Source organism: Cebus imitator, unplaced genomic scaffold (assembly GCF_001604975.1).
Source record: "Cebus imitator isolate Cc_AM_T3 unplaced genomic scaffold, Cebus_imitator-1.0 Scaffold203, whole genome shotgun sequence".
In the NCBI taxonomy this organism is placed as follows: Eukaryota; Metazoa; Chordata; class Mammalia; order Primates; family Cebidae; genus Cebus; species Cebus imitator.
In genome coordinates this window covers 4,065,596-4,075,810 of record NW_016107518.1, presented here as the reverse complement: position 1 = coordinate 4,075,810, position 10,215 = coordinate 4,065,596, and the positions used below count along the sequence as shown (strand labels likewise).

The window sequence follows — 10,215 nt, the reverse complement described above, 5'->3', positions numbered from 1 at the left end:
GGGGTAAGAAAGGTTGTTCAGTGTTGGCACTGTTGAACTAGAGTTACCTGCAATACATCCGCACCCAGGAAAATATTCAAGCCTGAATCTGATGATGAGAATGTGAGCTGGGCATAGTGGCTCATACCTTAATCCCACCCTTTTGGGAGGCCAAAGCATGAAAACTGCTTGAGTCCAGGAGGTAGTGACCAAGCAACATAGTGAGATCCCATCTCTCTATGCAAAGACATAAAAAGAAACTATGTGGCTGTTGTCAGTACATATAAGTGGTCATCAGCGCCATGGACATAGGCAATAAGGCCCAGGTAGTGTGCAGAGTGTTATAAGCCTAGGACAGACCCAGAAGAACAGCAGCATTAGGGGTGTTTGGAAAAACACAGGGCAACAAAGAGAGTGTAGAGAAGGAAGTTCAACAAATGCTAGGGTCATGAGGCCAAATGTCGATAAATATAAAGTGCAAGTGACAGTGACAGAAATCAACAGCCTCTTTCTTTCTAATGTCATCCTCACACAGAGGATGGCTCCTCCAAACACTCAGAGCCCTTCTGAGCCACAAATCTGCCCAATCTTCACTCGTGAGAGCAGGTAAGCCTGAGGCACCCTGTCAGCCAGGCTGTGTTTGCAGACTTGAGCACAGTTATTTGAGACATCTGTTTTCTTTCTTGGTATTTCAATATTTCTTTCTTTCTTTCTTTTTTGAGACAATCTCACTCTGTTTCCCAGGCTGAAGTACAGTGGTACAATCTTGGCTTACTGCAACCTCCTCTTCCTGGATTCAAGTGATTCTCCTGCCTCACTGAGCCTCCCAAATAGTTGGGATTACAGGTGCCCACCACCATACCCAGCTAATTTTTGTATTTTTAGTAGAGACGGGGTTTCACCATGTTGGCCAGGCTGGTCTTGAACGCCTGACCTCAAGTAATCCACCTGCCTTGGCCTCCCAAAGTGCTGGGATTACAGGCATGAGTCACTGTGCCCAGCCGATATTTCAGGATTTCAGTTAAACAATGTGAAGAGCAGAAGTTGAATATTAAACCAGCAAATCCTCTATGTTAGCAAATGCTCAGTCCACTGATACAGAAACCACAAGTTCGTCTAAGTGATGGAGAAGTCTGTATAATGATGTTTCCTTCAACAAGGCCTTACAGGATCCAGCAAGTCTTTGAGGTCATCATGCACGCTCATCTTCCTGGCATCTGTCATATGTGCATTACTCATCTGCAACCGACTGGCTCAGTTCAAACCTCAGGTTAGCATGTTTGGAGGTAAGGGACCAGTTAGCCTGTGTTTCTCATTCTGCAGCCACATCTTACTCTACTCCCACGCCACTTCACATACAACGTCTACCCATCGCTCAACCTTCTTCACAAGTTTACTGCCATGCACAAATCCTTCCTTGTCCATTTCAGCCTATGGGCCATCTTCCCTCCTGTAAACTTTCATCACATTTTCTCTGTCACTCACCTGACTTTTGATAATATTTCGTTTGAGATTGACTTCACTGGATCTTATTTCCCCTCTGGGTTACTTGCTGCCATCAGGAAGCATATTGAAAGCTTTGACATCTTTTAACTATTCTCCTAGAAGCTTAGACCCACCTCTGTCCTTGGTATAGATCTTTAGCTATTATGTAACGATTATACTAATCATATAATTACATAGAGGCTGGGTGCACTGACTCTGGCCTGTAATCCCAGCACCAGCACTTTGGGAGGCCAAGGTGGGAAGATCACGAGGTAAAGAGATTGAGACCATCTGGCCAGCATGGTGAAACCCCGTCTCTACTAAAGCATACAAAAATTAGCTGGGTGTAGTGGTGCCCACCTGCAGTCCCAGCTACTGGGGAGGCTGAGACAGGGGAATCTCTTGAATCTGGGAGTCAGAGGTTGCAGTGAGCTGAGATTGCACTACTGCACTCCAGCTTGGTGACAGCACGAGACTCTGTCTCAAATATGCATATATATGTATATATATTCATATATGTACATGAGTATGGCATGTTTAAAGTTTTCAGGTGAAATGCCATCCTAGCCAGGACTGGTTTGATTCTGAAGAAATGTGTTAATTATTGAGGAATAGAGGTGAGGAAGATATGGAAGAACAGGCTAAGATCCATCGTCTCTAACCTGTACGGTACAACCGACTCATTCCTTTCATACATTAAGGTTAAAATTCAAAGAATCATATAGTATAGAATGACGGTGTGCCGGTTATCGCCTTATTGCTTCACATCTTCACACCTCCTCTTCACTGCCCCTGCCTGTGATGCCGGTGCTGAATCCCGGAAACATGCATCTTCACCTGATGACGTAATGACATTATGCTTTGTCAGTGGGGGGCTCTGGAGGGATGCTTCAGGAGAAAGGGGCTTCTCTTCCCGGTTCTCGGGTGCTTTCTTTTCTTCTTACTCCTGTGGCTCCCCTGTGATTAAGGATAAGATGCACCCCCAGCAAGTTTCACTTTAACCCCATAGGCAGCTTCTGGCAAGTTCCACAAGTGTCCTGGCTCGCTTCTCAGGGATATCAGCAGCACTCCCATGGGAAGCTTCTTAACAAGATTTTCTAGCACCCAGTGGATGCCTGCTTGCCCGCCAGCCCCAGTCTGTCACACCCAGAAACTTCCTCTGCCATTCATTGCTGACAGCTATACCTTCTTAGTAAGGCCTCTGTCTCTGCATCAGTAAGGTCTCAGACTCTCCAAGTTTGTCCCTTTCTTGAGTTCTCTGTTTCAGCCCTAGGGTGGACCCTAAGCTGCTCCCTCTATCTGCTATTCCTGTTTTCTTCAGAGTTCACTTTACCCTTTAATAGCTAACTCCCAGCTATTAGTTAATGTTTTTTTTGTTTTGTTTTGTTTTTTTGAGACAGAGTTTCATTCTCTTGCCCAGGCTAGAGTGCAGTAGTGCGATCTCAGCTCACTGCAACCAGGTTCAAGCGATTCTCCTGCCTCAGCCTCTGAGTAGCTGGGATTACAGACGCGCATCACCACACCCAGCTAATTTTTGTATTTTTAATAGAGATGGGGTTTCACCATATTGGTCAGGCTGATCTCGAACTCCTGACCTTGTGATCCCCCTGCCTCGGCCCCCCAGAGTGCTGGCATTACAGGCATGAGCCACTGCGCCCAGCCCTAGTTAATAATTTTTTATGTTAAACTTTTGTTCCAAATACTGTGTGGTTTCTGTCTCCTAACTGGACCCTGAGGGATACAGATAGAATCACAAGGAATCATTTTCTACAATTCCCTCACTTTATAGGTGAGGAGATTGAGCCAGAGGGACAGGGAGAGGGACCAGAAAAGCAAACGTCTTGCCTTTCACTCAGTGACAGGTATAGTTAGAGGCGGAAGCCATATCACCTCCGGGCAATTTCAGTAGTGGCTACACTATACTCACCTAGCTTAACTTCTGGAATATAGAAAGCGTTGCATAGAAATGTGTGGAGTGAATGAATTAATGAATTATGGCTCTAAGGGCAAGGCTTGGCTGGGGAAGTTCATGGAAGAGAAAGCATGAAGGTGTAGGGTCTTTGATAATGATGAAGTTATCACTGAGATAAGAAAACGATGCAGGAGAGACCTAGATCTCTTGGCAGATAATTTGCCAATTACTTCGTAATGGAACAGGCTAACCCAGTAGCTTGACTTCAGCTCATAGATGACCTGGTGATTTGGGGTTGATCTTTTCTTTTCTTTTCTTTTCTTTTTGAGACAGAGTTTCTCTCTTGTTGCCCAGGCTGTAGAACAATAGCTCGATCTCGGCTCACTGCAACCTTCGCCCCAGGTTCAAGTGATTCTTCTGCCTCAGCCTCCCAAGTAGCTGGGATTACAGGCGCCCACTACCACATCTGGCTAATTTTTTGTACTTTTAGTACAGATGGGGTTTCACTGTGTTAGCCAGGCTGGTCTCCAACTCCTGACCTCAGGTGATCCAACCCCTTGGCCTTCCAAAGTGCTCGGATTACAGGCATGAGCCACCGTGTAATCCCTGCAGTGGCTTTTCAGATCACTCAGGCTGCCCAAATATTTACCAGATAGAGGCAGCTTCCCTGGAAGGGTTCCCAACGTAATTGGTTTGAGGCATCGAAGAGGAGGCAGCTCAGCCGGGCGTCGTGGCTCATGCCTATAATCCCAGCACTTTGGGAGGCCGAGATGAGTGGATCACCTGAGGTCAGGAGTTGGAGACCAGCCTGGCTAACACAGTGAAACCAAAACTCTACTAAAAATAAAAAAATTAGCCGGGCATGGTGGTGTGTGCCTGTAATCCCAGCAACTCGGGAGGCTGAAGCAGAATGGCTTGAACCTGCTGGGGGGCGAAGGTTGCAGTGAGCCAAGATCACGCCATTGCACTCCAGCCTGGTCAACAACAGCAGAACACAGTCTCAAAAAAAAAAAAAAGAAAAGAAAAGAAAAAGAAAGAAAAGAGGAGGCAGCTCTCTGTTGTGGCTGAAAACCAATGGCAGTAAAGGAGGCCCCTTCAGAATTGGCTCCATCTCCCACTCATTCTCTTGAGATCCCAACAACCCACAAAGCAGTGCTTTGGATTTTGTAATTAGCAGTTTGTCTTTAACTACGATGGTTTTAGCATTGCAGGTGCCAATAGTTTCTTTGAAGCATTGGCTGGGACCCAGAAGTCGCTCCTAATTTCTAATTAAGGCATGTTCCGATAGCAAAAGAAGAAAGACTAGTGTAGCATTTCAATTAGAACAGGATGGTACGATGGATTCGGCTTGGGCAAACTTCTTAGACAAACTGTTTTGACAAGTTCAAGAAAAAGGAGGGGATTCTAGGAATAACAAGATCAAGTGGAAAGAACACTAGCCCTGAAGCTCAGCTCTCAGAGGTCAAGTCCCAGCCCTGCTACTGACTGGTTGTATGATCCTAGCCAGCTCACTTCACTACTGGAGCACCAATGCTCTCTTCTTTGAAAGTCTCACCTTAACGATTTCTGAACCCCAGCAATAACATCCTAAGAGATCCTGGGATTCAGGGTACCTCTCCTCTTTATCCACTGCCACCTTCAAAAAATTGACTTCTGTATGTTTCAGAGTAAATGTTTATTCTTTAAGAGTAGCAGTTTCAAGGCTGGGTGCGGTGGTGCACACCTGTAATCCCAGCACTTCGGGAGGCCGAGGCAGGGGGATCGCCTGAAGTCAGGAGTTCAAGACCAGCTGGCCAACATAGCAAAACGCTGTCTCTACTAAAAATACAAAAATTAGCCAGACCTGGTGGTGGGTGCCTGTAATCTCAGCTACTTGGGAGGCTGAGGCAGAGAATCGCTTGAACCTGGGAGATGGAGGTTGCAGGAGTCCACATTGTGCACTGAGCTCCAGCCTGGGGCGACAGAGCAAGACTCCATCTCAAAAAAAAAAAAAAAAAAAAAAAAAAAAAAAAAAAAAAAAAAAAAAAAAAAAAAAAAAAAAAAAGAGTAAAGGTTTCACTTTGTGTCTATCTCAGAGAAAATGACCAAAAGTGTTTGTCTTCTGCATGTATTCGTTCAGTTATTCTCTGAGCACCTTCCAGGGGTTGAAAGAAGTACCTGAGTACTAATCCCTTTTCAGGCTCATACACGCAGACCCCTCCTGTACACAGTTTTCCAGCTCAGCAGCGTACCCTAACTCCTCCTTTTCTGTACTCATAGCAGTTAGCCCCTGCCAGCTCATTTCCTAATCTATCCCATAATCTCTCTTTCACTCCAGAGTTTAGCCGTTAAATGGTTACCTTGTTTCTCAAAGGCATTTGCCATATCTCTAAACAGATGTGAGATGTGAAGGGCAGAAACTGGACCCTGCACTTTCCACCTCCCACAGAATCTAGTTCGATGTCCTCCACACGGGTAGTGCTCAGTTAATGGCCCTTAATTGATGAGTCCATTAGCATTGTGGGTGTTCAAAGGCATATGAGTGGATGTTCCAGTCCTCAGAAAAGATTCAGTGTAACTGAGGGAGACATTGCAACCTGAAGAGTTAGGTGACAGTTGTAAGTGACGTCGCCAGGTCTGTGATTCATTGTCAATAAATGCAATAGGTCAGTGTGGTTCTCAACCTTTGGACCCCAGACCTCTTGTAAACTATGGGTTATCCTAAGCATCACAAATCCTTATATCTGTAAGATGACTCAGACACGTCTCAGATGGTGGCCCCCTCCCCACTTATCTGTGGTTTGGATTTCCGACGTCTGTTCCCCAGTCAATCAAAGTTCGAAAATATGAAATGGAAAATTCCAGAAATAAACAACTGATACATTTTAAAATGTGCACCATCCCCCTTTATCCAGCCTGGGATATGGAGCCTCCCTGTGTTCAGCATATCCACACTGTAGAGGCTACCTGCTCGTTAGTCCCTAGGTAGCCATCTCTGTTATAAGATGACTGTCACAGTATCACTGTGCTTGTGTTCAAGTGACTCTCATTTTACAGGATAACAAGTCCTTGAATAACATTGTTCTTTTTCTCTTTCTTTTTTTGAGTCGGAGTCTCACTTTGTCACGCAAGCTGGAGTGCAGTGACATGATCTCAGCTCACTGCAACCTCCGCCTCCTGGGTTCAAGCGATTCTCCTGCCTCAGCCTCCAGAGCAGCTGGCACAGGACACCACGCCCGGCTAATTTTTGCATTTTTAGTAGAGACAGGGTTTCGCCATATTGGCCAAGCTGGTCCCAAACTCCTGACTTCAAGTGATCCGCCTGCCTCAGCCTCTCAAAGTGCTGGGATTACAGGCATGAGCCACTGCACCCAGCCTCTGTTATAGTGTTGATGAGGAAAAAAAAAAGATTCCTGGCTGGGGCTGACGTCTGTGTGGATTTTGCTCATTCTCCTCAAGTCTGCGTGGGTTTCCTCCAACATCCCAAAGATATGCACATGAGGTGAATTTGCATGTCTACCTTGTCTCAGGATGAGTAAGTGTGGGTGTCAGTGTGGGTGTGTGTGTGGGTGTGGGTGTGGGTGCTCCCTATGAGATAATGGCACCCTCTCCAGGGTGGGTTCCCACCTTTCACCCTGAGCTGCTGGGAGAGGCTCCAGCTACCCATGACTCTGAACTGCAATTATTACTTGCTTTTAATAATCTTTCTTAAATACAGGCATAGCACACATCTATTGTAAGGTTTAATATGAGTAGCTTGGCCTTTATTTAGAAGTTTGGTGATAGTTCTGTCACCAGAAATATGCTACGGGAACTTAACTCTTGTTTATATCATTAACCTGTGGTAAAATTGATTTCCTTATATGTTGTTTCACTTAAAGTTCTAGTTTCTAAGAACCTATTGATGATGTTAAGTGAGGACTTACTGTGCTTAATGGCCTCAAAGCATAAAGAGTATGCCAAAGAGAAGCCATCAAGTGCTTCCTTTGAGCAAAAAGATAAAAGTTCTCCACTTAATAAGGAAAGAAAAGGTATTGTAGGATGAGGTTATTTAGATCTATGACAAAGGCCAGGTGTGGTGGTACAAGTCTGCAATCCCAGCACTTTGGGAGGCTGAAGCAGTCAGATCACGTGAGGCCAGGAGTTCAAGACCAGCCTGGCCAACATGGCTAAACCCCATCTCTACTAAAAATACAAAAAATTTAGTTGAGTGTGGTGATGCATGCTTATAATCTCAGCTACTCAGGATACTGAGACAGAAGAATCACTTGAACCCAGGAGGCGGAGGATGCAGTGAGCCTAGGTTGTGTCACTGCACCCCAGCCTGGGTGACAGATCAAGACTCCATCTCAAAAAAAAAAAAGAACTGTGATAAGGAGCTTGTGCTAGTTTTGCCGTCACGCTTCAAACTGCAAAAGTTACTACCACAGCGTGTGGTAAGTGCCTAGCTAAGATGGAAAGTCATTAATTTTTGTGGGTAGAAGACATGAACAGAACATGTTTCAACTGATGGCAATTGGGTTTGGTATTATCCAAGGTTTCACGCATCCACAAAAGGTCCTGGAATGTCTCCCCCACAGATAATAGGGTACTTATTTTTCAAATATACATTGTGATTGGCAGAATATAGCCTCTCAAAAGCCTAGGATTTCATGCTATCCTTTGTTCATCATGAACTTCTAAAACAGATGCTATTCTTCCCGCCCCAGGAGTTTTAAAGCTGTGGGTTTTGATGCAGACATGGCCAATTCCAAGCACCATACCACACACAACCAGTCCCTCAAATGGCACAAAAATGCCGTCAAGAAACCCCGATCACAAACATATGAATCGCTTAAGGGGGTGGACCTCAAATTCCTGAGGAACATGTGCTTTGAAGCACAACAAGAAGGGCCTGAAAAAGATGCAGGCCAATAATGCCAAGGCCATGAGTGTGAGAGCCAAGGCTACTAAGGCCCTCGTGAAACCCAAGGAGGCTTGCCAAAGATCAGAAAGGGCATCAGCTGTAAGCTCTATCGATTTGCCTGCAGTGCCCACCCCAAGCGTGGAAAGTGTGCTCGTGCCTACACTGCCAGGGGTCTCTGGCTCTGGTGGCCAAAGGCCAAGGCTCAAAACAAGACCCAGTCCACAGCTTCAGCTCCAGCCTCAGTTCTGGCTCCAGTTCAGGCACCCGTGAAGGCTCCCAAGTAGAGGTCTCTGTCTGTCTTCATTCTGGCAGACAAAGACCTCTACTTGGGAGCCTTCACGGGTGACCTCTGGGCTGCTGTCTGCTTGGGGCTGGTGCCTTCTTGTGCTATTTGCATGAATAAATTGGAAGCAGGAAAAATACATGCATATATACATACATGTTAAAGGAATAATTATTGTGTAGGTTCTGTGAACATTTTTTGAAGTTAAAAATCATCATATTCAAATAGGGTTTGTTCAAACCACTGGCATAAACAGCTAGAATGTAGAAAACAAAGTGAACAATTTAGCCTAAGTAGTTCAATGGATTTTCTTTTTCGTGCAAAAGATGAGATTTGAATAATAATTTGAATAATGATTAAGTTTATACATTTCAGGTGTAATATATTAAGTATATGCATTTCAGGTGTCCCAATGTATATGAAAGGAGAAAGCTTCATACCTACGTGTTATAATTCTCCGATAGGTCATGATACCTTAAATCAGATGAATTGGGGCACAGGTGAACGGAGGCCTCAGGTTAATTAACTTCTTTAAGAGCAACCAGAAAATTAGCAAAGACATGAGAAACCATTCACCCAAACTATGCATACTAATCAGCCAGAACACTCTGAAACCTATTAAATCAGATTTTAATCTTCTAAGCGCTGTAGACAACTATGTGACATCAGCCACACGCTCGAATCTTAAGGGAAACCTGAATACAAGAATACCTATGTGCAAGGAATCATGCATAAAAGGACTCGGCCTTCCAATCAAGTCCAGCTGTTTTTGTCTGTCATCACATGTGAATGGAGATATGGATACTAGTCCCAGACATGCCATAAACTAGCAGTGAGTCACTTCTTGAATAAGCCATTTCATTCCTCTAGACTTTGATCTGATAAAGGGAAGGACTGGACCAAATAGTATTTAAGGTCTCTTCCTATTAGTCTGTTTCTGCCTGTCGGTCGATGACTATGACGAGCAGTGCCATCTGTTCCCAAGTTGCTGGTGCCACTGCTCTCGTCCTGTGTTCTAGGAGAAGTGAAGAGAGGATTTGCCTAGGGAGGCGAACAGAGGCAAACATGACTTCCTCATTTGATGTGGAATAAGTCTCGACAGGCTGTCATTTCCATAACCCTTTCACAAAAGTTGTTTCTCTACAAGAAGTGAAGCTTCCCTTTCTCCCTTTCTGACCTGTCCCTTTAGGCTAAAATTTGCCAGCGAACCTGATTTCTTTCTTCCTACTTTTGAACTTGATTTCACTCACATAAGAAATGCCGCCTGGGCTGGGCGCGGTGGCTCTTGCCTGTAACCCTAACACTTTGGGAGTCTGAGGTGGGTAGATCACCTGAGGTCAGGAGTTCAAGACCAGCCTGGCCATCATGGTGAAACCCCATCTTAAAAAAAAAAAAAAGTAAAGAAATGCCACCTGTTCACTCCCTGCACTGCTGGAAGGAAATCATGTAAGATGACTCAGCTGTTTTGAAAAATATCGTGGTATGAAAGATCACAATGCTTAAAAATGTTCATAGCCTTTTATCTTACGATCTTCCAGAAATCAATCTTAAAGAAGTAATTCGAAATGTCATTACAGATTTAGACATGAGGATACTCATCATTGAGTTGTATAACTGCAAAAACTGGAAGCAGCCTACACTTCCAGAACAGAGGAATGCTGAAGAAGTTAT

The 10,215-nt window shown here is 44.7% G+C and overlaps 1 pseudogene; it reads left to right on the top strand.

The window, feature by feature from the left end:
• The first annotated feature begins 8,095 nt into the window (after nt 1–8,095).
• On the top strand, nt 8,096–8,545 carry LOC119474027 (annotated as a pseudogene).
• Nucleotides 8,546–10,215: the final 1,670 nt, after the last annotated feature.